Source organism: Alosa pseudoharengus, unplaced genomic scaffold (assembly GCF_046254945.1).
Source record: "Alosa pseudoharengus isolate Yale_2024_CS ecotype anadromous, Long Island Sound unplaced genomic scaffold, YU_APseudo_1.1 YU_APseudo_1.1_scf_97, whole genome shotgun sequence".
Taxonomy (NCBI): domain Eukaryota; kingdom Metazoa; phylum Chordata; class Actinopteri; order Clupeiformes; family Clupeidae; genus Alosa; species Alosa pseudoharengus.
This window is the reverse complement of record NW_027468889.1, coordinates 42501-69697: the sequence shown is the minus strand read 5'-3', so window position 1 is coordinate 69697 and position 27197 is coordinate 42501. Positions and strand designations below refer to the sequence as shown.

Here is a 27197-nt window from a genome sequence, read left to right as displayed (position 1 = left end):
CCTCGTCACTGAGTCACAATGAGTGGAAAGTTTTCCAAATGAAAAGCATTGAGCTTTGACATTACTGATTATCTTTAGCAGTTACGAGGTCAAAATACGCCCCTTAACGATACTGTATCTTTGGAAAGAGATGACACCCTTTGCAAATGCAATCGACGAGGATGGGATTCGAACCCACGCGTGCAGAGCACAATGGATTAGCAGTCCATCGCCTTAACCACTCGGCCACCTCGTCACTGGGCACATTCAGTGGAATGTTTTCTGACGGAAAGTTATCGAGGTTTCACATTGCTGATTATTTGTGGCAGTTGTGAGATAGGGCATCAAATATCCCAAGCACAATGTGTCAGCAGTCCATCGCCATAACCACTCGGCCACCTCGTCACTGAGTCACAATGAGTGGAAAGTTTTCCAAAGGAAAAGCATTGAGCTTTGACATTACTGATTATCTTTAGCAGTTACGAGGTCAAAATATGCCCCTTAACGATACTGTATCTTTGGAAAGAGATGACACCCTTTGCAAATGCAATCGACGAGGATGGGATTCGAACCCACGCGTGCAGAGCACAATGGATTAGCAGTCCATCGCCTTAACCACTCGGCCACCTCGTCAGTGACTCACGGCGAGTGGAAAGTTTTCCAATAGAAAACCGCTGAGGTTTGATGTCAGTTATTATATAGTAGCAGTTATGAGATAGGTGAAAACATGGCCCTTAATGATAGTGCATCTTCGGAAAGAATAGAATCGACGAGGATGGGATTCGAACCCACGCGTGCAGAGCACAATGGATTAGCAGTCCATCGCCTTAACCACTCTGCCACCTCGTCACTGGGCACATTATGTGGAATGTTTTCTGACGGAAAGTTATCGAGGTTTCACATTGCTGATTATTTGTGGCAGTTGTGAGATAGGGCATCAAATATCCCAAGCACAATGTGTCAGCAGTCCATCGCCATAACCACTCGGCCACCTCGTCACTGAGTCACAATGAGTGGAAAGTTTTCCAAAGGAAAAGCATTGAGCTTTGACATTACTGATTATCTTTAGCAGTTATGAGGTCAAAATACGCCCCTTAACGATACTGTATCTTTGGAAAGAGATGACACCCTTTGCAAATGCAATCGACGAGGATGGGATTCGAACCCACGCGTGCAGAGCACAATGGATTAGCAGCCCATCGCCTTAACCACTCGGCCACCTCGTCACTGGGCACATTCAGTGGAATGTTTTCTGACGGAAAGTTATCGAGGTTTCACATTGCTGATTATTTGTGGCAGTTGTGAGATAGGGCATCAAATATCCCAAGCACAATGTGTCAGCAGTCCATCGCCATAACCACTCGGCCACCTCGTCACTGAGTCACAATGAGTGGAAAGTTTTCCAAAGGAAAAGCATTGAGCTTTGACATTACTGATTATCTTTAGCAGTTACGAGGTCAAAATATGCCCCTTAACGATACTGTATCTTTGGAAAGAGATGACACCCTTTGCAAATGCAATCGACGAGGATGGGATTGGAACCCACGCGTGCAGAGCACAATGGATTAGCAGTCCATCGCCTTAACCACTCGGCCACCTCGTCAGTGACTCATGGCGAGTGGAAAGTTTTCCAATAGAAAACCGCTGAGGTTTGATGTCTGTTATTATATAGTAGCAGTTATGAGATAGGTGAAAACATGGCCCTTAATGATAGTGCATCTTCGGAAAGAATAGAATCGACGAGGATGGGATTCGAACCCACGCGTGCAGAGCACAATGGATTAGCAGTCCATCGCCTTAACCACTCGGCCACCTCGTCACTGGGCACATTCAGTGGAATGTTTTCTGACGGAAAGTTATCGAGGTTTCACATTGCTGATTATTTGTGGCAGTTGTGAGATAGGGCATCAAATATCCCAAGCACAATGTGTCAGCAGTCCATCGCCATAACCACTCGGCCACCTCGTCACTGAGTCACAATGAGTGGAAAGTTTTCCAAAGGAAAAGCATTGAGCTTTGACATTACTGATTATCTTTAGCAGTTACGAGGTCAAAATATGCCCCTTAACGATACTGTATCTTTGGAAAGAGATGACACCCTTTGCAAATGCAATCGACGAGGATGGGATTGGAACCCACGCGTGCAGAGCACAATGGATTAGCAGTCCATCGCCTTAACCACTCGGCCACCTCGTCAGTGACTCACGGCGAGTGGAAAGTTTTCCAATAGAAAACCGCTGAGGTTTGATGTCAGTTATTATATAGTAGCAGTTATGAGATAGGTGAAAACATGGCCCTTAATGATAGTGCATCTTCGGAAAGAATAGAATCGACGAGGATGGGATTCGAACCCACGCGTGCAGAGCACAATGGATTAGCAGTCCATCGCCTTAACCACTCGGCCACCTCGTCACTGGGCACATTATGTGGAATGTTTTCTGACGGAAAGTTATCGAGGTTTCACATTGCTGATTATTTGTGGCAGTTGTGAGATAGGGCATCAAATATCCCAAGCACAATGTGTCAGCAGTCCATCGCCATAACCACTCGGCCACCTCGTCACTGAGTCACAATGAGTGGAAAGTTTTCCAAAGGAAAAGCATTGAGCTTTGACATTACTGATTATCTTTAGCAGTTACGAGGTCAAAATACACCCCTTAACGATACTGTATCTTTGGAAAGAGATGACACCCTTTGCAAATGCAATCGACGAGGATGGGATTCGAACCCACGCGTGCAGAGCACAATGGATTAGCAGTCCATCGCCTTAACCACTCGCCCACCTCGTCACTGGGCACATTCAGTGGAATGTTTTCTGACGGAAAGTTATCGAGGTTTCACATTGCTGATTATTTGTGGCAGTTGTGAGATAGGGCATCAAATATCCCAAGCACAATGTGTCAGCAGTCCATCGCCATAACCACTCGGCCACCTCGTCACTGAGTCACAATGAGTGGAAAGTTTTCCAAATGAAAAGCATTGAGCTTTGACATTACTGATTATCTTTAGCAGTTACGAGGTCAAAATACGCCCCTTAACGATACTGTATCTTTGGAAAGAGATGACACCCTTTGCAAATGCAATCGACGAGGATGGGATTCGAACCCACGCGTGCAGAGCACAATGGATTAGCAGTCCATCGCCTTAACCACTCGGCCACCTCGTCACTGGGCACATTCAGTGGAATGTTTTCTGACGGAAAGTTATCGAGGTTTCACATTGCTGATTATTTGTGGCAGTTGTGAGATAGGGCATCAAATATCCCAAGCACAATGTGTCAGCAGTCCATCGCCATAACCACTCGGCCACCTCGTCACTGAGTCACAATGAGTGGAAAGTTTTCCAAAGGAAAAGCATTGAGCTTTGACATTACTGATTATCTTTAGCAGTTACGAGGTCAAAATATGCCCCTTAAGGATACTGTATCTTTGGAAAGAGATGACACCCTTTGCAAATGCAATCGACGAGGATGGGATTCGAACCCACGCGTGCAGAGCACAATGGATTAGCAGTCCATCGCCTTAACCACTCGGCCACCTCGTCAGTGACTCATGGCGAGTGGAAAGTTTTCCAATAGAAAACCGCTGAGGTTTGATGTCTGTTATTATATAGTAGCAGTTATGAGATAGGTGAAAACATGGCCCTTAATGATAGTGCATCTTCGGAAAGAATAGAATCGACGAGGATGGGATTCGAACCCACGCGTGCAGAGCACAATGGATTAGCAGTCCATCGCCTTAACCACTCGCCCACCTCGTCACTGGGCACATTCAGTGGAATGTTTTCTGACGGAAAGTTATCGAGGTTTCACATTGCTGATTATTTGTGGCAGTTGTGAGATAGGGCATCAAATATCCCAAGCACAATGTGTCAGCAGTCCATCGCCATAACCACTCGGCCACCTCGTCACTGAGTCACAATGAGTGGAAAGTTTTCCAAATGAAAAGCATTGAGCTTTGACATTACTGATTATCTTTAGCAGTTACGAGGTCAAAATACACCCCTTAACGATACTGTATCTTTGGAAAGAGATGACACCCTTTGCAAATGCAATCGACGAGGATGGGATTCGAACCCACGCGTGCAGAGCACAATGGATTAGCAGTCCATCGCCTTAACCACTCGGCCACCTCGTCACTGAGTACTCACGGCGAGTGGAAAGTTTTCCAATAGAAAACCGCTGAGGTTTGATGTCAGTTATTATATAGTAGCAGTTATGAGATAAGTGAAAACATGGCCCTTAATGATAGTGCATCTTCGGAAAGAATAGAATCGACGAGGATGGGATTCGAACCCACGCGTGCAGAGCACAATGGATTAGCAGTCCATCGCCTTAACCACTCGGCCACCTCGTCACTGGGCACATTATGTGGAATGTTTTCTGACGGAAAGTTATCGAGGTTTCACATTGCTGATTATTTGTGGCAGTTGTGAGATAGGGCATCAAATATCCCAAGCACAATGTGTCAGCAGTCCATCGCCATAACCACTCGGCCACCTCGTCACTGAGTCACAATGAGTGGAAAGTTTTCCAAATGAAAAGCATTGAGCTTTGACATTACTGATTATCTTTAGCAGTTACGAGGTCAAAATACGCCCCTTAACGATACTGTATCTTTGGAAAGAGATGACACCCTTTGCAAATGCAATCGACGAGGATGGGATTCGAACCCACGCGTGCAGAGCACAAAGGATTAGCAGTCCATCGCCTTAACCACTCGGCCACCTCGTCACTGGGCACATTCAGTGGAATGTTTTCTGACGGAAAGTTATCGAGGTTTCACATTGCTGATTATTTGTGGCAGTTGTGAGATAGGGCATCAAATATCCCAAGCACAATGTGTCAGCAGTCCATCGCCATAACCACTCGGCCACCTCGTCACTGAGTCACAATGAGTGGAAAGTTTTCCAAAGGAAAAGCATTGAGCTTTGACATTACTGATTATCTTTAGCAGTTACGAGGTCAAAATATGCCCCTTAACGATACTGTATCTTTGGAAAGAGATGACACCCTTTGCAAATGCAATCGACGAGGATGGGATTGGAACCCACGCGTGCAGAGCACAATGGATTAGCAGTCCATCGCCTTAACCACTCGGCCACCTCGTCACTGGGCACATTCAGTGGAATGTTTTCTGACGGAAAGTTATCGAGGTTTCACATTGCTGATTATTTGTGGCAGTTGTGAGATAGGGCATCAAATATCCCAAGCACAATGTGTCAGCAGTCCATCGCCATAACCACTCGGCCACCTCATCACTGAGTCACAATGAGTGGAAAGTTTTCCAAAGGAAAAGCATTGAGCTTTGACATTACTGATTATCTTTAGCAGTTACGAGGTCAAAATATGCCCCTTAACGATACTGTATCTTTGGAAAGAGATGACACCCTTTGCAAATGCAATCGACGAGGATGGGATTTGAACCCACGCGTGCAGAGCACAATGGATTAGCAGTCCATCGCCTTAACCACTCGGCCACCTCGTCACTGGGCACATTCAGTGGAATGTTTTCTGACGGAAAGTTATCGAGGTTTCACATTGCTGATTATTTGTGGCAGTTGTGAGATAGGGCATCAAATATCCCAAGCACAATGTGTCAGCAGTCCATCGCCATAACCACTCGGCCACCTCGTCACTGAGTCACAATGAGTGGAAAGTTTTCCAAAGGAAAGGCTTTGAGCTTTGACATTAATGATTATCTTTAGCAGTTACGAGGTCAAAATATGCCCCTTAACGATACTGTATCTTTGGAAAGAGATGACACTCTTTGCAAATGCAATCGACGAGGATGGGATTCGAACCCACGCGTGCAGAGCACAATGGATTAGCAGTCCATCGCCTTAACCACTCGGCCACCTCGTCAGTGACTCACGGCGAGTGGAAAGTTTTCCAATAGAAAACCGCTGAGGTTTGATGTCAGTCATTATATAGTAGCAGTTATGAGATAGGTGAAAACATGGCCCTTAATGATAGTGCATCTTCGGAAAGAATAGAATCGACGAGGATGGGATTCGAACCCACGCGTGCAGAGCACAATGGATTAGCAGTCCATCGCCTTAACCACTCGGCCACCTCGTCACTGGGCACATTATGTGGAATGTTTTCTGACGGAAAGTTATCGAGGTTTCACATTGCTGATTATTTGTGGCAGTTGTGAGATAGGGCATCAAATATCCCAAGCACAATGTGTCAGCAGTCCATCGCCATAACCACTCGGCCACCTCGTCACTGAGTCACAATGAGTGGAAAGTTTTCCAAAGGAAAAGCATTGAGCTTTGACATTACTGATTATCTTTAGCAGTTATGAGGTCAAAATACGCCCCTTAACGATACTGTATCTTTGGAAAGAGATGACACCCTTTGCAAATGCAATCGACGAGGATGGGATTGGAACCCACGCGTGCAGAGCACAATGGATTAGCAGTCCATCGCCTTAACCACTCGGCCACCTCGTCAGTGACTCACGGCGAGTGGAAAGTTTTCCAATAGAAAACCGCTGAGGTTTGATGTCTGTTATTATATAGTAGCAGTTATGAGATAGGTGAAAACATGGCCCTTAATGATAGTGCATCTTCGGAAAGAATAGAATCGACGAGGATGGGATTCGAACCCACGCGTGCAGAGCACAATGGATTAGCAGTCCATCGCCTTAACCACTCGCCCACCTCGTCACTGGGCACATTCAGTGGAATGTTTTCTGACGGAAAGTTATCGAGGTTTCACATTGCTGATTATTTGTGGCAGTTGTGAGATAGGGCATCAAATATCCCAAGCACAATGTGTCAGCAGTCCATCGCCATAACCACTCGGCCACCTCGTCACTGAGTCACAATGAGTGGAAAGTTTTCTAAATGAAAAGCATTGAGCTTTGACATTACTGATTATCTTTAGCAGTTACGAGGTCAAAATACGCCCCTTAACGATACTGTATCTTTGGAAAGAGATGACACCCTTTGCAAATGCAATCGACGAGGATGGGATTCGAACCCACGCGTGCAGAGCACAATGGATTAGCAGTCCATCGCCTTAACCACTCGGCCACCTCGTCACTGGGCACATTCAGTGGAATGTTTTCTGACGGAAAGTTATCGAGGTTTCACATTGCTGATTATTTGTGGCAGTTGTGAGATAGGGCATCAAATATCCCAAGCACAATGTGTCAGCAGTCCATCGCCATAACCACTCGGCCACATCGTCACTGAGTCACAATGAGTGGAAAGTTTTCCAAAGGAAAAGCATTGAGCTTTGACATTACTGATTATCTTTAGCAGTTACGAGGTCAAAATATGCCCCTTAACGATACTGTATCTTTGGAAAGAGATGACACCCTTTGCAAATGCAATCGACGAGGATGGGATTCGAACCCACGCGTGCAGAGCACAATGGATTAGCAGTCCATCGCCTTAACCACTCGGCCACCTCGTCACTGGGCACATTCAGTGGAATGTTTTCTGACGGAAAGTTATCGAGGTTTCACATTGCTGATTATTTGTGGCAGTTGTGAGATAGGGCATCAAATATCCCAAGCACAATGTGTCAGCAGTCCATCGCCATAACCACTCGGCCACCTCATCACTGAGTCACAATGAGTGGAAAGTTTTCCAAAGGAAAAGCATTGAGCTTTGACATTACTGATTATCTTTAGCAGTTACGAGGTCAAAATATGCCCCTTAACGATACTGTATCTTTGGAAAGAGATGACACCCTTTGCAAATGCAATCGACGAGGATGGGATTTGAACCCACGCGTGCAGAGCACAATGGATTAGCAGTCCATCGCCTTAACCACTCGGCCACCTCGTCACTGGGCACATTCAGTGGAATGTTTTCTGACGGAAAGTTATCGAGGTTTCACATTGCTGATTATTTGTGGCAGTTGTGAGATAGGGCATCAAATATCCCAAGCACAATGTGTCAGCAGTCCATCGCCATAACCACTCGGCCACCTCGTCACTGAGTCACAATGAGTGGAAAGTTTTCCAAAGGAAAGGCTTTGAGCTTTGACATTACTGATTATCTTTAGCAGTTACGAGGTCAAAATATGCCCCTTAACGATACTGTATCTTTGGAAAGAGATGACACTCTTTGCAAATGCAATCGACGAGGATGGGATTCGAACCCACACGTGCAGAGCACAATGGATTAGCAGTCCATCGCCTTAACCACTCGGCCACCTCGTCAGTGACTCACGGCGAGTGGAAAGTTTTCCAATAGAAAACCGCTGAGGTTTGATGTCAGTTATTATATAGTAGCAGTTATGAGATAGGTGAAAACATGGCCCTTAATGATAGTGCATCTTCGGAAAGAATAGAATCGACGAGGAAGGGATTCGAACCCACGCGTGCAGAGCACAATGGATTAGCAGTCCATCGCCTTAACCACTCGGCCACCTCGTCACTGGGCACATTATGTGGAATGTTTTCTGACGGAAAGTTATCGAGGTTTCACATTGCTGATTATTTGTGGCAGTTGTGAGATAGGGCATCAAATATCCCAAGCACAATGTGTCAGCAGTCCATCGCCATAACCACTCGGCCACCTCGTCACTGAGTCACAATGAGTGGAAAGTTTTCCAAAGGAAAAGCATTGAGCTTTGACATTACTGATTATCTTTAGCAGTTACGAGGTCAAAATATGCCCCTTAACGATACTGTATCTTTGGAAAGAGATGACACCCTTTGCAAATGCAATCGACGAGGATGGGATTCGAACCCACGCGTGCAGAGCACAATGGATTAGCAGTCCATCGCCTTAACCACTCGGCCACCTCCTCAGTGACTCACGGCGAGTGGAAAGTTTTCCAATAGAAAACCGCTGAGGTTTGATGTCAGTTATTATATAGTAGCAGTTATGAGATAGGTGAAAACATGGCCCTTAATGATAGTGCATCTTCGGAAAGAATAGAATCGACGAGGATGGGATTCGAACCCACGCGTGCAGAGCACAATGGATTAGCAGTCCATCGCCTTAACCACTCGGCCACCTCGTCACTGGGCACATTATGTGGAATGTTTTCTGACGGAAAGTTATCGAGGTTTCACATTGCTGATTATTTGTGGCAGTTGTGAGATAGGGCATCAAATATCCCAAGCACAATGTGTCAGCAGTCCATCGCCATAACCACTCGGCCACCTCGTCACTGAGTCACAATGAGTGGAAAGTTTTCCAAATGAAAAGCATTGAGCTTTGACATTACTGATTATCTTTAGCAGTTACGAGGTCAAAATACGCCCCTTAACGATACTGTATCTTTGGAAAGAGATGACACCCTTTGCAAATGCAATCGACGAGGATGGGATTCGAACCCACGCGTGCAGAGCACAAAGGATTAGCAGTCCATCGCCTTAACCACTCGGCCACCTCGTCACTGGGCACATTCAGTGGAATGTTTTCTGACGGAAAGTTATCGAGGTTTCACATTGCTGATTATTTGTGGCAGTTGTGAGATAGGGCATCAAATATCCCAAGCACAATGTGTCAGCAGTCCATCGCCATAACCACTCGGCCACCTCGTCACTGAGTCACAATGAGTGGAAAGTTTTCCAAAGGAAAAGCATTGAGCTTTGACATTACTGATTATCTTTAGCAGTTACGAGGTCAAAATATGCCCCTTAACGATACTGTATCTTTGGAAAGAGATGACACCCTTTGCAAATGCAATCGACGAGGATGGGATTGGAACCCACGCGTGCAGAGCACAATGGATTAGCAGTCCATCGCCTTAACCACTCGGCCACCTCGTCACTGGGCACATTCAGTGGAATGTTTTCTGACGGAAAGTTATCGAGGTTTCACATTGCTGATTATTTGTGGCAGTTGTGAGATAGGGCATCAAATATCCCAAGCACAATGTGTCAGCAGTCCATCGCCATAACCACTCGGCCACCTCATCACTGAGTCACAATGAGTGGAAAGTTTTCCAAAGGAAAAGCATTGAGCTTTGACATTACTGATTATCTTTAGCAGTTACGAGGTCAAAATATGCCCCTTAACGATACTGTATCTTTGGAAAGAGATGACACCCTTTGCAAATGCAATCGACGAGGATGGGATTTGAACCCACGCGTGCAGAGCACAATGGATTAGCAGTCCATCGCCTTAACCACTCGGCCACCTCGTCACTGGGCACATTCAGTGGAATGTTTTCTGACGGAAAGTTATCGAGGTTTCACATTGCTGATTATTTGTGGCAGTTGTGAGATAGGGCATCAAATATCCCAAGCACAATGTGTCAGCAGTCCATCGCCATAACCACTCGGCCACCTCGTCTTTGAGTCACAATGAGTGGAAAGTTTTCCAAAGGAAAGGCTTTGAGCTTTGACATTACTGATTATCTTTAGCAGTTACGAGGTCAAAATATGCCCCTTAACGATACTGTATCTTTGGAAAGAGATGACACTCTTTGCAAATGCAATCGACGAGGATGGGATTCGAACCCACGCGTGCAGAGCACAATGGATTAGCAGTCCATCGCCTTAACCACTCGGCCACCTCGTCAGTGACTCACGGCGAGTGGAAAGTTTTCCAATAGAAAACCGCTGAGGTTTGATGTCAGTTATTATATAGTAGCAGTTATGAGATAGGTGAAAACATGGCCCTTAATGATAGTGCATCTTCGGAAAGAATAGAATCGACGAGGAAGGGATTCGAACCCACGCGTGCAGAGCACAATGGATTAGCAGTCCATCGCCTTAACCACTCGGCCACCTCGTCACTGGGCACATTATGTGGAATGTTTTCTGACGGAAAGTTATCGAGGTTTCACATTGCTGATTATTTGTGGCAGTTGTGAGATAGGGCATCAAATATCCCAAGCACAATGTGTCAGCAGTCCATCGCCATAACCACTCGGCCACCTCGTCACTGAGTCACAATGAGTGGAAAGTTTTCCAAAGGAAAAGCATTGAGCTTTGACATTACTGATTATCTTTAGCAGTTACGAGGTCAAAATATGCCCCTTAACGATACTGTATCTTTGGAAAGAGATGACACCCTTTGCAAATGCAATCGACGAGGATGGGATTCGAACCCACGCGTGCAGAGCACAATGGATTAGCAGTCCATCGCCTTAACCACTCGGCCACCTCCTCAGTGACTCACGGCGAGTGGAAAGTTTTCCAATAGAAAACCGCTGAGGTTTGATGTCAGTTATTATATAGTAGCAGTTATGAGATAGGTGAAAACATGGCCCTTAATGATAGTGCATCTTCGGAAAGAATAGAATCGACGAGGATGGGATTCGAACCCACGCGTGCAGAGCACAATGGATTAGCAGTCCATCGCCTTAACCACTCGGCCACCTCGTCACTGGGCACATTATGTGGAATGTTTTCTGACGGAAAGTTATCGAGGTTTCACATTGCTGATTATTTGTGGCAGTTGTGAGATAGGGCATCAAATATCCCAAGCACAATGTGTCAGCAGTCCATCGCCATAACCACTCGGCCACCTCGTCACTGAGTCACAATGAGTGGAAAGTTTTCCAAAGGAAAAGCATTGAGCTTTGACATTACTGATTATCTTTAGCAGTTACGAGGTCAAAATACGCCCCTTAACGATACTGTATCTTTGGAAAGAGATGACACCCTTTGCAAATGCAATCGACGAGGATGGGATTCGAACCCACGCGTGCAGAGCACAATGGATTAGCAGTCCATCGCCTTAACCACTCGGCCACCTCCTCAGTGACTCACGGCGAGTGGAAAGTTTTCCAATAGAAAACCGCTGAGGTTTGATGTCAGTTATTATATAGTAGCAGTTATGAGATAGGTGAAAACATGGCCCTTAATGATAGTGCATCTTCGGAAAGAATAGAATCGACGAGGATGGGATTCGAACCCACGCGTGCAGAGCACAATGGATTAGCAGTCCATCGCCTTAACCACTCGGCCACCTCGTCACTGGGCACATTATGTGGAATGTTTTCTGACGGAAAGTTATCGAGGTTTCACATTGCTGATTATTTGTGGCAGTTGTGAGATAGGGCATCAAATATCCCAAGCACAATGTGTCAGCAGTCCATCGCCATAACCACTCGGCCACCTCGTCACTGAGTCACAATGAGTGGAAAGTTTTCCAAAGGAAAAGCATTGAGCTTTGACATTACTGATTATCTTTAGCAGTTACGAGGTCAAAATACGCCCCTTAACGATACTGTATCTTTGGAAAGAGATGACACCCTTTGCAAATGCAATCGACGAGGATGGGATTCGAACCCACGCGTGCAGAGCACAATGGATTAGCAGTCCATCGCCTTAACCACTCGGCCACCTCGTCACTGGGCACATTCAGTGGAATGTTTTCTGACGGAAAGTTATCGAGGTTTCACATTGCTGATTATTTGTGGCAGTTGTGAGATAGGGCATCAAATATCCCAAGCACAATGTGTCAGCAGTCCATCGCCATAACCACTCGGCCACCTCGTCACTGAGTCACAATGAGTGGAAAGTTTTCCAAAGGAAAAGCATTGAGCTTTGACATTACTGATTATCTTTAGCAGTTACGAGGTCAAAATATGCCCCTTAACGATACTGTATCTTTGGAAAGAGATGACACCCTTTGCAAATGCAATCGACGAGGATGGGATTCGAACCCACGCGTGCAGAGCACAATGGATTAGCAGTCCATCGCCTTAACCACTCGGCCACCTCGTCACTGGGCACATTCAGTGGAATGTTTTCTGACGGAAAGTTATCGAGGTTTCACATTGCTGATTATTTGTGGTAGTTGTGAGATAGGGCATCAAATATCCCAAGCACAATGTGTCAGCAGTCCATCGCCATAACCACTCGGCCACCTCGTCACTGAGTCACAATGAGTGGAAAGTTTTCCAAAGGAAAGGCATTGAGCTTTGACATTACTGATTATCTTTAGCAGTTACGAGGTCAAAATATGCCCCTTAACGATACTGTATCTTTGGAAAGAGATGACACTCTTTGCAAATGCAATCGACGAGGATGGGATTCGAACCCACGCGTGCAGAGCACAATGGATTAGCAGTCCATCGCCTTAACCACTCGGCCACCTCGTCAGTGACTCACGGCGAGTGGAAAGTTTTCCAATAGAAAACCGCTGAGGTTTGATGTCAGTTATTATATAGTAGCAGTTATGAGATAGGTGAAAACATGGCCCTTAATGATAGTGCATCTTCGGAAAGAATAGAATCGACGAGGAAGGGATTCGAACCCACGCGTGCAGAGCACAATGGATTAGCAGTCCATCGCCTTAACCACTCGGCCACCTCGTCACTGGGCACATTATGTGGAATGTTTTCTGACGGAAAGTTATCGAGGTTTCACATTGCTGATTATTTGTGGCAGTTGTGAGATAGGGCATCAAATATCCCAAGCACAATGTGTCAGCAGTCCATCGCCATAACCACTCGGCCACCTCGTCACTGAGTCACAATGAGTGGAAAGTTTTCCAAAGGAAAAGCAATGAGCTTTGACATTACTGATTATCTTTAGCAGTTACGAGGTCAAAATATGCCCCTTAATGATACTGTATCTTTGGAAAGAGATGACACTCTTTGCAAATGCAATCGACGAGGATGGGATTCGAACCCACGCGTGCAGAGCACAATGGATTAGCAGTCCATCGCCTTAACCACTCGGCCACCTCGTCAGTGACTCACGGCGAGTGGAAAGTTTTCCAATAGAAAACCGCTGAGGTTTGATGTCAGTCATTATATAGTAGCAGTTATGAGATAGGTGAAAACATGGCCCTTAATGATAGTGCATCTTCGGAAAGAATAGAATCGACGAGGATGGGATTCGAACCCACGCGTGCAGAGCACAATGGATTAGCAGTCCATCGCCTTAACCACTCGGCCACCTCGTCACTGGGCACATTCAGTGGAATGTTTTCTGACGGAAAGTTATCGAGGTTTCACATTGCTGATTATTTGTGGCAGTTGTGAGATAGGGCATCAAATATCCCAAGCACAATGTGTCAGCAGTCCATCGCCATAACCACTCGGCCACCTCGTCACTGAGTCACAATGAGTGGAAAGTTTTCCAAAGGAAAGGCTTTGAGCTTTGACATTACTGATTATCTTTAGCAGTTACGAGGTCAAAATATGCCCCTTAACGATACTGTATCTTTGGAAAGAGATGACACTCTTTGCAAATGCAATCGACGAGGATGGGATTCGAACCCACGCGTGCAGAGCACAATGGATTAGCAGTCCATCGCCTTAACCACTCGGCCACCTCGTCAGTGACTCACGGCGAGTGGAAAGTTTTCCAATAGAAAACCGCTGAGGTTTGATGTCAGTTATTATATAGTAGCAGTTATGAGATAGGTGAAAACATGGCCCTTAATGATAGTGCATCTTCGGAAAGAATAGAATCGACGAGGAAGGGATTCGAACCCACGCGTGCAGAGCACAATGGATTAGCAGTCCATCGCCTTAACCACTCGGCCACCTCGTCACTGGGCACATTATGTGGAATGTTTTCTGACGGAAAGTTATCGAGGTTTCACATTGCTGATTATTTGTGGCAGTTGTGAGATAGGGCATCAAATATCCCAAGCACAATGTGTCAGCAGTCCATCGCCATAACCACTCGGCCACCTCGTCACTGAGTCACAATGAGTGGAAAGTTTTCCAAAGGAAAAGCATTGAGCTTTGACATTACTGATTATCTTTAGCAGTTACGAGGTCAAAATATGCCCCTTAACGATACTGTATCTTTGGAAAGAGATGACACCCTTTGCAAATGCAATCGACGAGGATGGGATTCGAACCCACGCGTGCAGAGCACAATGGATTAGCAGTCCATCGCCTTAACCACTCGGCCACCTCCTCAGTGACTCACGGCGAGTGGAAAGTTTTCCAATAGAAAACCGCTGAGGTTTGATGTCAGTTATTATATAGTAGCAGTTATGAGATAGGTGAAAACATGGCCCTTAATGATAGTGCATCTTCGGAAAGAATAGAATCGACGAGGATGGGATTCGAACCCACGCGTGCAGAGCACAATGGATTAGCAGTCCATCGCCTTAACCACTCGGCCACCTCGTCACTGGGCACATTATGTGGAATGTTTTCTGACGGAAAGTTATCGAGGTTTCACATTGCTGATTATTTGTGGCAGTTGTGAGATAGGGCATCAAATATCCCAAGCACAATGTGTCAGCAGTCCATCGCCATAACCACTCGGCCACCTCGTCACTGAGTCACAATGAGTGGAAAGTTTTCCAAATGAAAAGCATTGAGCTTTGACATTACTGATTATCTTTAGCAGTTACGAGGTCAAAATACGCCCCTTAACGATACTGTATCTTTGGAAAGAGATGACACCCTTTGCAAATGCAATCGACGAGGATGGGATTCGAACCCACGCGTGCAGAGCACAATGGATTAGCAGTCCATCGCCTTAACCACTCGGCCACCTCGTCACTGGGCACATTCAGTGGAATGTTTTCTGACGGAAAGTTATCGAGGTTTCACATTGCTGATTATTTGTGGCAGTTGTGAGATAGGGCATCAAATATCCCAAGCACAATGTGTCAGCAGTCCATCGCCATAACCACTCGGCCACCTCATCACTGAGTCACAATGAGTGGAAAGTTTTCCAAAGGAAAAGCATTGAGCTTTGACATTACTGATTATCTTTAGCAGTTACGAGGTCAAAATATGCCCCTTAACGATACTGTATCTTTGGAAAGAGATGACACCCTTTGCAAATGCAATCGACGAGGATGGGATTTGAACCCACGCGTGCAGAGCACAATGGATTAGCAGTCCATCGCCTTAACCACTCGGCCACCTCGTCACTGGGCACATTCAGTGGAATGTTTTCTGACGGAAAGTTATCGAGGTTTCACATTGCTGATTATTTGTGGCAGTTGTGAGATAGGGCATCAAATATCCCAAGCACAATGTGTCAGCAGTCCATCGCCATAACCACTCGGCCACCTCGTCACTGAGTCACAATGAGTGGAAAGTTTTCCAAAGGAAAGGCTTTGAGCTTTGACATTACTGATTATCTTTAGCAGTTACGAGGTCAAAATATGCCCCTTAACGATACTGTATCTTTGGAAAGAGATGACACTCTTTGCAAATGCAATCGACGAGGATGGGATTCGAACCCACGCGTGCAGAGCACAATGGATTAGCAGTCCATCGCCTTAACCACTCGGCCACCTCGTCAGTGACTCACGGCGAGTGGAAAGTTTTCCAATAGAAAACCGCTGAGGTTTGATGTCAGTTATTATATAGTAGCAGTTATGAGATAGGTGAAAACATGGCCCTTAATGATAGTGCATCTTCGGAAAGAATAGAATCGACGAGGAAGGGATTCGAACCCACGCGTGCAGAGCACAATGGATTAGCAGTCCATCGCCTTAACCACTCGGCCACCTCGTCACTGGGCACATTATGTGGAATGTTTTCTGACGGAAAGTTATCGAGGTTTCACATTGCTGATTATTTGTGGCAGTTGTGAGATAGGGCATCAAATATCCCAAGCACAATGTGTCAGCAGTCCATCGCCATAACCACTCGGCCACCTCGTCACTGAGTCACAATGAGTGGAAAGTTTTCCAAAGGAAAAGCATTGAGCTTTGACATTACTGATTATCTTTAGCAGTTACGAGGTCAAAATATGCCCCTTAACGATACTGTATCTTTGGAAAGAGATGACACCCTTTGCAAATGCAATCGACGAGGATGGGATTCGAACCCACGCGTGCAGAGCACAATGGATTAGCAGTCCATCGCCTTAACCACTCGGCCACCTCCTCAGTGACTCACGGCGAGTGGAAAGTTTTCCAATAGAAAACCGCTGAGGTTTGATGTCAGTTATTATATAGTAGCAGTTATGAGATAGGTGAAAACATGGCCCTTAATGATAGTGCATCTTCGGAAAGAATAGAATCGACGAGGATGGGATTCGAACCCACGCGTGCAGAGCACAATGGATTAGCAGTCCATCGCCTTAACCACTCGGCCACCTCGTCACTGGGCACATTATGTGGAATGTTTTCTGACGGAAAGTTATCGAGGTTTCACATTGCTGATTATTTGTGGCAGTTGTGAGATAGGGCATCAAATATCCCAAGCACAATGTGTCAGCAGTCCATCGCCATAACCACTCGGCCACCTCGTCACTGAGTCACAATGAGTGGAAAGTTTTCCAAAGGAAAAGCATTGAGCTTTGACATTACTGATTATCTTTAGCAGTTACGAGGTCAAAATACGCCCCTTAACGATACTGTATCTTTGGAAAGAGATGACACCCTTTGCAAATGCAATCGACGAGGATGGGATTCGAACCCACGCGTGCAGAGCACAATGGATTAGCAGTCCATCGCCTTAACCACTCGGCCACCTCCTCAGTGACTCACGGCGAGTGGAAAGTTTTCCAATAGAAAACCGCTGAGGTTTGATGTCAGTTATTATATAGTAGCAGTTATGAGATAGGTGAAAACATGGCCCTTAATGATAGTGCATCTTCGGAAAGAATAGAATCGACAAGGATGGGATTCGAACCCACGCGTGCAGAGCACAATGGATTAGCAGTCCATCGCCTTAACCACTCGGCCACCTCGTCACTGGGCACATTCAGTGGAATGTTTTCTGACGGAAAGTTATCGAGGTTTCACATTGCTGATTATTTGTGGCAGTTGTGAGATAGGGCATCAAATATCCCAAGCACAATGTGTCAGCAGTCCATCGCCATAACCACTCGGCCACCTCGTCACTGAGTCACAATGAGTGGAAAGTTTTCCAAAGGAAAAGCATTGAGCTTTGACATTACTGATTATCTTTAGCAGTTACGAGGTCAAAATATGCCCCTTAACGATACTGTATCTTTGGAAAGAGATGACACCCTTTGCAAATGCAATCGACGAGGATGGGATTCGAACCCACGCGTGCAGAGCACAATGGATTAGCAGTCCATCGCCTTAACCACTCGGCCACCTCGTCACTGGGCACATTCAGTGGAATGTTTTCTGACGGAAAGTTATCGAGGTTTCACATTGCTGATTATTTGTGGTAGTTGTGAGATAGGGCATCAAATATCCCAAGCACAATGTGTCAGCAGTCCATCGCCATAACCACTCGGCCACCTCGTCACTGAGTCACAATGAGTGGAAAGTTTTCCAAAGGAAAGGCATTGAGCTTTGACATTACTGATTATCTTTAGCAGTTACGAGGTCAAAATATGCCCCTTAACGATACTGTATCTTTGGAAAGAGATGACACTCTTTGCAAATGCAATCGACGAGGATGGGATTCGAACCCACGCGTGCAGAGCACAATGGATTAGCAGTCCATCGCCTTAACCACTCGGCCACCTCGTCAGTGACTCACGGCGAGTGGAAAGTTTTCCAATAGAAAACCGCTGAGGTTTGATGTCAGTTATTATATAGTAGCAGTTATGAGATAGGTGAAAACATGGCCCTTAATGATAGTGCATCTTCGGAAAGAATAGAATCGACGAGGAAGGGATTCGAACCCACGCGTGCAGAGCACAATGGATTAGCAGTCCATCGCCTTAACCACTCGGCCACCTCGTCACTGGGCACATTATGTGGAATGTTTTCTGACGGAAAGTTATCGAGGTTTCACATTGCTGATTATTTGTGGCAGTTGTGAGATAGGGCATCAAATATCCCAAGCACAATGTGTCAGCAGTCCATCGCCATAACCACTCGGCCACCTCGTCACTGAGTCACAATGAGTGGAAAGTTTTCCAAAGGAAAAGCAATGAGCTTTGACATTACTGATTATCTTTAGCAGTTACGAGGTCAAAATATGCCCCTTAATGATACTGTATCTTTGGAAAGAGATGACACTCTTTGCAAATGCAATCGACGAGGATGGGATTCGAACCCACGCGTGCAGAGCACAATGGATTAGCAGTCCATCGCCTTAACCACTCGGCCACCTCGTCAGTGACTCACGGCGAGTGGAAAGTTTTCCAATAGAAAACCGCTGAGGTTTGATGTCAGTCATTATATAGTAGCAGTTATGAGATAGGTGAAAACATGGCCCTTAATGATAGTGCATCTTCGGAAAGAATAGAATCGACGAGGATGGGATTCGAACCCACGCGTGCAGAGCACAATGGATTAGCAGTCCATCGCCTTAACCACTCGGCCACCTCGTCACTGGGCACATTCAGTGGAATGTTTTCTGACGGAAAGTTATCGAGGTTTCACATTGCTGATTATTTGTGGCAGTTGTGAGATAGGGCATCAAATATCCCAAGCACAATGTGTCAGCAGTCCATCGCCATAACCACTCGGCCACCTCGTCACTGAGTCACAATGAGTGGAAAGTTTTCCAAAGGAAAGGCTTTGAGCTTTGACATTACTGATTATCTTTAGCAGTTACGAGGTCAAAATATGCCCCTTAACGATACTGTATCTTTGGAAAGAGATGACACTCTTTGCAAATGCAATCGACGAGGATGGGATTCGAACCCACGCGTGCAGAGCACAATGGATTAGCAGTCCATCGCCTTAACCACTCGGCCACCTCCTCAGTGACTCACGGCGAGTGGAAAGTTTTCCAATAGAAAACCGCTGAGGTTTGATGTCAGTTATTATATAGTAGCAGTTATGAGATAGGTGAAAACATGGCCCTTAATGATAGTGCATCTTCGGAAAGAATAGAATCGACGAGGATGGGATTCGAACCCACGCGTGCAGAGCACAATGGATTAGCAGTCCATCGCCTTAACCACTCGGCCACCTCGTCACTGGGCACATTATGTGGAATGTTTTCTGACGGAAAGTTATCGAGGTTTCACATTGCTGATTATTTGTGGCAGTTGTGAGATAGGGCATCAAATATCCCAAGCACAATGTGTCAGCAGTCCATCGCCATAACCACTCGGCCACCTCGTCACTGAGTCACAATGAGTGGAAAGTTTTCCAAATGAAAAGCATTGAGCTTTGACATTACTGATTATCTTTAGCAGTTACGAGGTCAAAATACGCCCCTTAACGATACTGTATCTTTGGAAAGAGATGACACCCTTTGCAAATGCAATCGACGAGGATGGGATTCGAACCCACGCGTGCAGAGCACAATGGATTAGCAGTCCATCGCCTTAACCACTCGGCCACCTCGTCACTGGGCACATTATGTGGAATGTTTTCTGACGGAAAGTTATCGAGGTTTCACATTGCTGATTATTTGTGGCAGTTGTGAGATAGGGCATCAAATATCCCAAGCACAATGTGTCAGCAGTCCATCGCCATAACCACTCGGCCACCTCGTCACTGAGTCACAATGAGTGGAAAGTTTTCCAAAGGAAAAGCATTGAGCTTTGACATTACTGATTATCTTTAGCAGTTACGAGGTCAAAATACACCCCTTAACGATACTGTATCTTTGGAAAGAGATGACACCCTTTGCAAATGCAATCGACAAGGATGGGATTCGAACCCACGCGTGCAGAGCACAATGGATTAGCAGTCCATCGCCTTAACCACTCGGCCACCTCGTCACTGGGCACATTCAGTGGAATGTTTTCTGACGGAAAGTTATCGAGGTTTCACATTGCTGATTATTTGTGGCAGTTGTGAGATAGGGCATCAAATATCCCAAGCACAATGTGTCAGCAGTCCATCGCCATAACCACTCGGCCACCTCGTCACTGAGTCACAATGAGTGGAAAGTTTTCCAAAGGAAAAGCATTGAGCTTTGACATTACTGATTATCTTTAGCAGTTACGAGGTCAAAATATGCCCCTTAACGATACTGTATCTTTGGAAAGAGATGACACCCTTTGCAAATGCAATCGACGAGGATGGGATTCGAACCCACGCGTGCAGAGCACAATGGATTAGCAGTCCATCGCCTTAACCACTCGGCCACCTCGTCACTGGGCACATTCAGTGGAATGTTTTCTGACGGAAAGTTATCGAGGTTTCACATTGCTGATTATTTGTGGTAGTTGTGAGATAGGGCATCAAATATCCCAAGCACAATGTGTCAGCAGTCCATCGCCATAACCACTCGGCCACCTCGTCACTGAGTCACAATGAGTGGAAAGTTTTCCAAAGGAAAGGCATTGAGCTTTGACATTACTGATTATCTTTAGCAGTTACGAGGTCAAAATATGCCACTTAACGATACTGTATCTTTGGAAAGAGATGACACTCTTTGCAAATGCAATCGACGAGGATGGGATTCGAACCCACGCGTGCAGAGCACAATGGATTAGCAGTCCATCGCCTTAACCACTCGGCCACCTTGTCAGTGACTCACGGCGAGTGGAAAGTTTTCCAATAGAAAACCGCTGAGGTTTGATGTCAGTTATTATATAGTAGCAGTTATGAGATAGGTGAAAACATGGCCCTTAATGATAGTGCATCTTCGGAAAGAATAGAATCGACGAGGAAGGGATTCGAACCCACGCGTGCAGAGCACAATGGATTAGCAGTCCATCGCCTTAACCACTCGGCCACCTCGTCACTGGGCACATTATGTGGAATGTTTTCTGACGGAAAGTTATCGAGGTTTCACATTGCTGATTATTTGTGGCAGTTGTGAGATAGGGCATCAAATATCCCAAGCACAATGTGTCAGCAGTCCATCGCCATAACCACTCGGCCACCTCGTCACTGAGTCACAATGAGTGGAAAGTTTTCCAAAGGAAAAGCAATGAGCTTTGACATTACTGATTATCTTTAGCAGTTACGAGGTCAAAATATGCCCCTTAATGATACTGTATCTTTGGAAAGAGATGACACTCTTTGCAAATGCAATCGACGAGGATGGGATTCGAACCCACGCGTGCAGAGCACAATGGATTAGCAGTCCATCGCCTTAACCACTCGGCCACCTCGTCAGTGACTCACGGCGAGTGGAAAGTTTTCCAATAGAAAACCGCTGAGGTTTGATGTCAGTTATTATATAGTAGCAGTTATGAGATAGGTGAAAACATGGCCCTTAATGATAGTGCATCTTCGGAAAGAATAGAATCGACGAGGATGGGATTCGAACCCACGCGTGCAGAGCACAATGGATTAGCAGTCCATCGCCTTAACCACTCGCCCACCTCGTCACTGGGCACATTCAGTGGAATGTTTTCTGACGGAAAGTTATCGAGGTTTCACATTGCTGATTATTTGTGGCAGTTGTGAGATAGGGCATCAAATATCCCAAGCACAATGTGTCAGCAGTCCATCGCCATAACCACTCGGCCACCTCGTCACTGAGTCACAATGAGTGGAAAGTTTTCCAAAGGAAAAGCATTGAGCTTTGACATTACTGATTATCTTTAGCAGTTACGAGGTCAAAATATGCCCCTTAACGATACTGTATCTTTGGAAAGAGATGACACCCTTTGCAAATGCAATCGACGAGGATGGGATTCGAACCCACGCGTGCAGAGCACAATGGATTAGCAGTCCATCGCCTTAACCACTCGGCCACCTCGTCACTGGGCACATTCAGTGGAATGTTTTCTGACGGAAAGTTATCGAGGTTTCACATTGCTGATTATTTGTGGCAGTTGTGAGATAGGGCATCAAATATCCCAAGCACAATGTGTCAGCAGTCCATCGCCATAACCACTCGGCCACCTCATCACTGAGTCACAATGAGTGGAAAGTTTTCCAAAGGAAAAGCATTGAGCTTTGACATTACTGATTATCTTTAGCAGTTACGAGGTCAAAATATGCCCCTTAACGATACTGTATCTTTGGAAAGAGATGACACCCTTTGCAAATGCAATCGACGAGGATGGGATTCGAACCCACGCGTGCAGAGCACAATGGATTAGCAGTCCATCGCCTTAACCACTCGGCCACCTCGTCACTGGGCACATTCAGTGGAATGTTTTCTGACGGAAAGTTATCGAGGTTTCACATTGCTGATTATTTGTGGCAGTTGTGAGATAGGGCATCAAATATCCCAAGCACAATGTGTCAGCAGTCCATCGCCATAACCACTCGGCCACCTCATCACTGAGTCACAATGAGTGGAAAGTTTTCCAAAGGAAAAGCATTGAGCTTTGACATTACTGATTATCTTTAGCAGTTACGAGGTCAAAATATGCCCCTTAACGATACTGTATCTTTGGAAAGAGATGACACCCTTTGCAAATGCAATCGACGAGGATGGGATTTGAACCCACGCGTGCAGAGCACAATGGATTAGCAGTCCATCGCCTTAACCACTCGGCCACCTCGTCACTGGGCACATTCAGTGGAATGTTTTCTGACGGAAAGTTATCGAGGTTTCACATTGCTGATTATTTGTGGCAGTTGTGAGATAGGGCATCAAATATCCCAAGCACAATGTGTCAGCAGTCCATCGCCATAACCACTCGGCCACCTCGTCACTGAGTCACAATGAGTGGAAAGTTTTCCAAAGGAAAGGCTTTGAGCTTTGACATTACTGATTATCTTTAGCAGTTACGAGGTCAAAATATGCCCCTTAACGATACTGTATCTTTGGAAAGAGATGACACTCTTTGCAAATGCAATCGACGAGGATGGGATTCGAACCCACGCGTGCAGAGCACAATGGATTAGCAGTCCATCGCCTTAACCACTCGGCCACCTCGTCAGTGACTCACGGCGAGTGGAAAGTTTTCCAATAGAAAACCGCTGAGGTTTGATGTCAGTTATTATATAGTAGCAGTTATGAGATAGGTGAAAACATGGCCCTTAATGATAGTGCATCTTCGGAAAGAATAGAATCGACGAGGATGGGATTCGAACCCACGCGTGCAGAGCACAATGGATTAGCAGTCCATCGCCTTAACCACTCGCCCACCTCGTCACTGGGCACATTCAGTGGAATGTTTTCTGACGGAAAGTTATCGAGGTTTCACATTGCTGATTATTTGTGGCAGTTGTGAGATAGGGCATCAAATATCCCAAGCACAATGTGTCAGCAGTCCATCGCCATAACCACTCGGCCACCTCGTCACTGAGTCACAATGAGTGGAAAGTTTTCCAAAGGAAAAGCATTGAGCTTTGACATTACTGATTATCTTTAGCAGTTACGAGGTCAAAATATGCCCCTTAACGATACTGTATCTTTGGAAAGAGATGACACCCTTTGCAAATGCAATCGACGAGGATGGGATTCGAACCCACGCGTGCAGAGCACAATGGATTAGCAGTCCATCGCCTTAACCACTCGGCCACCTCGTCACTGGGCACATTCAGTGGAATGTTTTCTGACGGAAAGTTATCGAGGTTTCACATTGCTGATTATTTGTGGCAGTTGTGAGATAGGGCATCAAATATCCCAAGCACAATGTGTCAGCAGTCCATCGCCATAACCACTCGGCCACCTCATCACTGAGTCACAATGAGTGGAAAGTTTTCCAAAGGAAAAGCATTGAGCTTTGACATTACTGATTATCTTTAGCAGTTACGAGGTCAAAATATGCCCCTTAACGATACTGTATCTTTGGAAAGAGATGACACCCTTTGCAAATGCAATCGACGAGGATGGGATTCGAACCCACGCGTGCAGAGCACAATGGATTAGCAGTCCATCGCCTTAACCACTCGGCCACCTCGTCACTGGGCACATTCAGTGGAATGTTTTCTGACGGAAAGTTATCGAGGTTTCACATTGCTGATTATTTGTGGCAGTTGTGAGATAGGGCATCAAATATCCCAAGCACAATGTGTCAGCAGTCCATCGCCATAACCACTCGGCCACCTCATCACTGAGTCACAATGAGTGGAAAGTTTTCCAAAGGAAAAGCATTGAGCTTTGACATTACTGATTATCTTTAGCAGTTACGAGGTCAAAATATGCCCCTTAACGATACTGTATCTTTGGAAAGAGATGACACCCTTTGCAAATGCAATCGACGAGGATGGGATTTGAACCCACGCGTGCAGAGCACAATGGATTAGCAGTCCATCGCCTTAACCACTCGGCCACCTCGTCACTGGGCACATTCAGTGGAATGTTTTCTGACGGAAAGTTATCGAGGTTTCACATTGCTGATTATTTGTGGCAGTTGTGAGATAGGGCATCAAATATCCCAAGCACAATGTGTCAGCAGTCCATCGCCATAACCACTCGGCCACCTCGTCACTGAGTCACAATGAGTGGAAAGTTTTCCAAAGGAAAGGCTTTGAGCTTTGACATTACTGATTATCTTTAGCAGTTACGAGGTCAAAATATGCCCCTTAACGATACTGTATCTTTGGAAAGAGATGACACTCTTTGCAAATGCAATCGACGAGGATGGGATTCGAACCCACGCGTGCAGAGCACAATGGATTAGCAGTCCATCGCCTTAACCACTCGGCCACCTCGTCAGTGACTCACGGCGAGTGGAAAGTTTTCCAATAGAAAACCGCTGAGGTTTGATGTCAGTTATTATATAGTAGCAGTTATGAGATAGGTGAAAACATGGCCCTTAATGATAGTGCATCTTCGGAAAGAATAGAATCGACGAGGAAGGGATTCGAACCCACGCGTGCAGAGCACAATGGATTAGCAGTCCATCGCCTTAACCACTCGGCCACCTCGTCACTGGGCACATTATGTGGAATGTTTTCTGACGGAAAGTTATCGAGGTTTCACATTGCTGATTATTTGTGGCAGTTGTGAGATAGGGCATCAAATATCCCAAGCACAATGTGTCAGCAGTCCATCGCCATAACCACTCGGCCACCTCGTCACTGAGTCACAATGAGTGGAAAGTTTTCCAAAGGAAAAGCATTGAGCTTTGACATTACTGATTATCTTTAGCAGTTACGAGGTCAAAATATGCCCCTTAACGATACTGTATCTTTGGAAAGAGATGACACCCTTTGCAAATGCAATCGACGAGGATGGGATTCGAACCCACGCGTGCAGAGCACAATGGATTAGCAGTCCATCGCCTTAACCACTCGGCCACCTCCTCAGTGACTCACGGCGAGTGGAAAGTTTTCCAATAGAAAACCGCTGAGGTTTGATGTCAGTTATTATATAGTAGCAGTTATGAGATAGGTGAAAACATGGCCCTTAATTATAGTGCATCTTCGGAAAGAATAGAATCGACGAGGATGGGATTCGAACCCACGCGTGCAGAGCACAATGGATTAGCAGTCCATCGCCTTAACCACTCGGCCACCTCGTCACTGGGCACATTATGTGGAATGTTTTCTGACGGAAAGTTATCGAGGTTTCACATTGCTGATTATTTGTGGCAGTTGTGAGATAGGGCATCAAATATCCCAAGCACAATGTGTCAGCAGTCCATCGCCATAACCACTCGGCCACCTCGTCACTGAGTCACAATGAGTGGAAAGTTTTCCAAAGGAAAAGCATTGAGCTTTGACATTACTGATTATCTTTAGCAGTTACGAGGTCAAAATATGCCCCTTAACGATACTGTATCTTTGGAAAGAGATGACACCCTTTGCAAATGCAATCGACGAGGATGGGATTCGAACCCACGCGTGCAGAGCACAATGGATTAGCAGTCCATCGCCTTAACCACTCGGCCACCTCGTCAGTGACTCACGGCGAGTGGAAAGTTTTCCAATAGAAAACCGCTGAGGTTTGATGTCAGTTATTATATAGTAGCAGTTATGAGATAGGTGAAAACATGGCCCTTAATGATAGTGCATCTTCGGAAAGAATAGAATCGACGAGGATGGGATTCGAACCCACGCGTGCAGAGCACAATGGATTAGCAGTCCATCGCCTTAACCACTCGGCCACCTCGTCACTGGGCACATTATGTGGAATGTTTTCTGACGGAAAGTTATCAAGGTTTCACATTGCTGATTATTTGTGGCAGTTGTGAGATAGGGCATCAAATATCCCAAGCACAATGTGTCAGCAGTCCATCGCCATAACCACTCGGCCACCTCGTCACTGAGTCACAATGAGTGGAAAGTTTTCCAAAGGAAAAGCATTGAGCTTTGACATTACTGATTATCTTTAGCAGTTACGAGGTCAAAATAGGCCCCTTAACGATACTGTATCTTTGGAAAGAGATGACACCCTTTGCAAATGCAATCGACGAGGATGGGATTCGAACCCACGCGTGCAGAGCACAATGGATTAGCAGTCCATCGCCTTAACCACTCGGCCACCTCGTCACTGGGCACATTCAGTGGAATGTTTTCTGACGGAAAGTTATCGAGGTTTCACATTGCTGATTATTTGTGGCAGTTGTGAGATAGGGCATCAAATATCCCAAGCACAATGTGTCAGCAGTCCATCGCCATAACCACTCGGCCACCTCGTCACTGAGTCACAATGAGTGGAAAGTTTT

General features: G+C 45.8%; 44 non-coding genes across 44 annotated transcripts; all 44 read right to left on the bottom strand.

Annotated features, from left to right (window-relative positions):
• Positions 1–153: 153 nt before the first annotated feature.
• On the bottom strand, positions 154–235 carry trnas-gcu (transfer RNA serine (anticodon GCU)). Its single transcript has one exon. It is a non-coding gene; the product is annotated as a tRNA-Ser (tRNA).
• Positions 236–530: 295 nt separating this feature from the next.
• On the bottom strand, positions 531–612 carry trnas-gcu (transfer RNA serine (anticodon GCU)). The gene has a single exon. It is a non-coding gene; the product is annotated as a tRNA-Ser (tRNA).
• A 1104-nt stretch (positions 613–1716) lies between these two features.
• On the bottom strand, positions 1717–1798 carry trnas-gcu (transfer RNA serine (anticodon GCU)). The gene has a single exon. It is a non-coding gene; the product is annotated as a tRNA-Ser (tRNA).
• A 511-nt stretch (positions 1799–2309) lies between these two features.
• Positions 2310–2391, bottom strand: trnas-gcu (transfer RNA serine (anticodon GCU)). The gene has a single exon. It is a non-coding gene; the product is annotated as a tRNA-Ser (tRNA).
• Positions 2392–3063: 672 nt separating this feature from the next.
• Positions 3064–3145, bottom strand: trnas-gcu (transfer RNA serine (anticodon GCU)). Its single transcript has one exon. It is a non-coding gene; the product is annotated as a tRNA-Ser (tRNA).
• Positions 3146–3440: 295 nt separating this feature from the next.
• Positions 3441–3522, bottom strand: trnas-gcu (transfer RNA serine (anticodon GCU)). The gene has a single exon. It is a non-coding gene; the product is annotated as a tRNA-Ser (tRNA).
• Positions 3523–4033: 511 nt separating this feature from the next.
• Positions 4034–4115, bottom strand: trnas-gcu (transfer RNA serine (anticodon GCU)). The gene has a single exon. It is a non-coding gene; the product is annotated as a tRNA-Ser (tRNA).
• A 137-nt stretch (positions 4116–4252) lies between these two features.
• Positions 4253–4334, bottom strand: trnas-gcu (transfer RNA serine (anticodon GCU)). Its single transcript has one exon. It is a non-coding gene; the product is annotated as a tRNA-Ser (tRNA).
• Positions 4335–5760: 1426 nt separating this feature from the next.
• trnas-gcu (transfer RNA serine (anticodon GCU)) lies at positions 5761–5842 on the bottom strand. Its single transcript has one exon. It is a non-coding gene; the product is annotated as a tRNA-Ser (tRNA).
• A 134-nt stretch (positions 5843–5976) lies between these two features.
• Positions 5977–6058, bottom strand: trnas-gcu (transfer RNA serine (anticodon GCU)). Its single transcript has one exon. It is a non-coding gene; the product is annotated as a tRNA-Ser (tRNA).
• An 888-nt stretch (positions 6059–6946) lies between these two features.
• Positions 6947–7028, bottom strand: trnas-gcu (transfer RNA serine (anticodon GCU)). The gene has a single exon. It is a non-coding gene; the product is annotated as a tRNA-Ser (tRNA).
• Positions 7029–7323: 295 nt separating this feature from the next.
• trnas-gcu (transfer RNA serine (anticodon GCU)) lies at positions 7324–7405 on the bottom strand. The gene has a single exon. It is a non-coding gene; the product is annotated as a tRNA-Ser (tRNA).
• Positions 7406–8886: 1481 nt separating this feature from the next.
• Positions 8887–8968, bottom strand: trnas-gcu (transfer RNA serine (anticodon GCU)). Its single transcript has one exon. It is a non-coding gene; the product is annotated as a tRNA-Ser (tRNA).
• A 1426-nt stretch (positions 8969–10394) lies between these two features.
• Positions 10395–10476, bottom strand: trnas-gcu (transfer RNA serine (anticodon GCU)). The gene has a single exon. It is a non-coding gene; the product is annotated as a tRNA-Ser (tRNA).
• A 727-nt stretch (positions 10477–11203) lies between these two features.
• Positions 11204–11285, bottom strand: trnas-gcu (transfer RNA serine (anticodon GCU)). Its single transcript has one exon. It is a non-coding gene; the product is annotated as a tRNA-Ser (tRNA).
• Positions 11286–11796: 511 nt separating this feature from the next.
• On the bottom strand, positions 11797–11878 carry trnas-gcu (transfer RNA serine (anticodon GCU)). Its single transcript has one exon. It is a non-coding gene; the product is annotated as a tRNA-Ser (tRNA).
• Positions 11879–12173: 295 nt separating this feature from the next.
• On the bottom strand, positions 12174–12255 carry trnas-gcu (transfer RNA serine (anticodon GCU)). Its single transcript has one exon. It is a non-coding gene; the product is annotated as a tRNA-Ser (tRNA).
• A 295-nt stretch (positions 12256–12550) lies between these two features.
• trnas-gcu (transfer RNA serine (anticodon GCU)) lies at positions 12551–12632 on the bottom strand. Its single transcript has one exon. It is a non-coding gene; the product is annotated as a tRNA-Ser (tRNA).
• A 295-nt stretch (positions 12633–12927) lies between these two features.
• Positions 12928–13009, bottom strand: trnas-gcu (transfer RNA serine (anticodon GCU)). The gene has a single exon. It is a non-coding gene; the product is annotated as a tRNA-Ser (tRNA).
• Positions 13010–13520: 511 nt separating this feature from the next.
• Positions 13521–13602, bottom strand: trnas-gcu (transfer RNA serine (anticodon GCU)). The gene has a single exon. It is a non-coding gene; the product is annotated as a tRNA-Ser (tRNA).
• Positions 13603–13736: 134 nt separating this feature from the next.
• On the bottom strand, positions 13737–13818 carry trnas-gcu (transfer RNA serine (anticodon GCU)). The gene has a single exon. It is a non-coding gene; the product is annotated as a tRNA-Ser (tRNA).
• A 295-nt stretch (positions 13819–14113) lies between these two features.
• On the bottom strand, positions 14114–14195 carry trnas-gcu (transfer RNA serine (anticodon GCU)). Its single transcript has one exon. It is a non-coding gene; the product is annotated as a tRNA-Ser (tRNA).
• Positions 14196–14922: 727 nt separating this feature from the next.
• Positions 14923–15004, bottom strand: trnas-gcu (transfer RNA serine (anticodon GCU)). Its single transcript has one exon. It is a non-coding gene; the product is annotated as a tRNA-Ser (tRNA).
• Positions 15005–15299: 295 nt separating this feature from the next.
• On the bottom strand, positions 15300–15381 carry trnas-gcu (transfer RNA serine (anticodon GCU)). The gene has a single exon. It is a non-coding gene; the product is annotated as a tRNA-Ser (tRNA).
• Positions 15382–16053: 672 nt separating this feature from the next.
• trnas-gcu (transfer RNA serine (anticodon GCU)) lies at positions 16054–16135 on the bottom strand. The gene has a single exon. It is a non-coding gene; the product is annotated as a tRNA-Ser (tRNA).
• A 727-nt stretch (positions 16136–16862) lies between these two features.
• On the bottom strand, positions 16863–16944 carry trnas-gcu (transfer RNA serine (anticodon GCU)). The gene has a single exon. It is a non-coding gene; the product is annotated as a tRNA-Ser (tRNA).
• An 888-nt stretch (positions 16945–17832) lies between these two features.
• trnas-gcu (transfer RNA serine (anticodon GCU)) lies at positions 17833–17914 on the bottom strand. The gene has a single exon. It is a non-coding gene; the product is annotated as a tRNA-Ser (tRNA).
• A 295-nt stretch (positions 17915–18209) lies between these two features.
• On the bottom strand, positions 18210–18291 carry trnas-gcu (transfer RNA serine (anticodon GCU)). Its single transcript has one exon. It is a non-coding gene; the product is annotated as a tRNA-Ser (tRNA).
• Positions 18292–18802: 511 nt separating this feature from the next.
• Positions 18803–18884, bottom strand: trnas-gcu (transfer RNA serine (anticodon GCU)). The gene has a single exon. It is a non-coding gene; the product is annotated as a tRNA-Ser (tRNA).
• Positions 18885–19018: 134 nt separating this feature from the next.
• Positions 19019–19100, bottom strand: trnas-gcu (transfer RNA serine (anticodon GCU)). The gene has a single exon. It is a non-coding gene; the product is annotated as a tRNA-Ser (tRNA).
• Positions 19101–19611: 511 nt separating this feature from the next.
• trnas-gcu (transfer RNA serine (anticodon GCU)) lies at positions 19612–19693 on the bottom strand. Its single transcript has one exon. It is a non-coding gene; the product is annotated as a tRNA-Ser (tRNA).
• Positions 19694–19988: 295 nt separating this feature from the next.
• trnas-gcu (transfer RNA serine (anticodon GCU)) lies at positions 19989–20070 on the bottom strand. The gene has a single exon. It is a non-coding gene; the product is annotated as a tRNA-Ser (tRNA).
• Positions 20071–20742: 672 nt separating this feature from the next.
• Positions 20743–20824, bottom strand: trnas-gcu (transfer RNA serine (anticodon GCU)). Its single transcript has one exon. It is a non-coding gene; the product is annotated as a tRNA-Ser (tRNA).
• Positions 20825–21712: 888 nt separating this feature from the next.
• trnas-gcu (transfer RNA serine (anticodon GCU)) lies at positions 21713–21794 on the bottom strand. The gene has a single exon. It is a non-coding gene; the product is annotated as a tRNA-Ser (tRNA).
• A 511-nt stretch (positions 21795–22305) lies between these two features.
• On the bottom strand, positions 22306–22387 carry trnas-gcu (transfer RNA serine (anticodon GCU)). The gene has a single exon. It is a non-coding gene; the product is annotated as a tRNA-Ser (tRNA).
• Positions 22388–22682: 295 nt separating this feature from the next.
• On the bottom strand, positions 22683–22764 carry trnas-gcu (transfer RNA serine (anticodon GCU)). Its single transcript has one exon. It is a non-coding gene; the product is annotated as a tRNA-Ser (tRNA).
• A 672-nt stretch (positions 22765–23436) lies between these two features.
• On the bottom strand, positions 23437–23518 carry trnas-gcu (transfer RNA serine (anticodon GCU)). Its single transcript has one exon. It is a non-coding gene; the product is annotated as a tRNA-Ser (tRNA).
• A 511-nt stretch (positions 23519–24029) lies between these two features.
• Positions 24030–24111, bottom strand: trnas-gcu (transfer RNA serine (anticodon GCU)). The gene has a single exon. It is a non-coding gene; the product is annotated as a tRNA-Ser (tRNA).
• Positions 24112–24406: 295 nt separating this feature from the next.
• trnas-gcu (transfer RNA serine (anticodon GCU)) lies at positions 24407–24488 on the bottom strand. Its single transcript has one exon. It is a non-coding gene; the product is annotated as a tRNA-Ser (tRNA).
• A 672-nt stretch (positions 24489–25160) lies between these two features.
• On the bottom strand, positions 25161–25242 carry trnas-gcu (transfer RNA serine (anticodon GCU)). Its single transcript has one exon. It is a non-coding gene; the product is annotated as a tRNA-Ser (tRNA).
• A 727-nt stretch (positions 25243–25969) lies between these two features.
• On the bottom strand, positions 25970–26051 carry trnas-gcu (transfer RNA serine (anticodon GCU)). The gene has a single exon. It is a non-coding gene; the product is annotated as a tRNA-Ser (tRNA).
• Positions 26052–26346: 295 nt separating this feature from the next.
• trnas-gcu (transfer RNA serine (anticodon GCU)) lies at positions 26347–26428 on the bottom strand. Its single transcript has one exon. It is a non-coding gene; the product is annotated as a tRNA-Ser (tRNA).
• A 134-nt stretch (positions 26429–26562) lies between these two features.
• Positions 26563–26644, bottom strand: trnas-gcu (transfer RNA serine (anticodon GCU)). The gene has a single exon. It is a non-coding gene; the product is annotated as a tRNA-Ser (tRNA).
• Positions 26645–26939: 295 nt separating this feature from the next.
• On the bottom strand, positions 26940–27021 carry trnas-gcu (transfer RNA serine (anticodon GCU)). The gene has a single exon. It is a non-coding gene; the product is annotated as a tRNA-Ser (tRNA).
• Between the last annotated feature and the right edge of the window lie 176 nt (positions 27022–27197).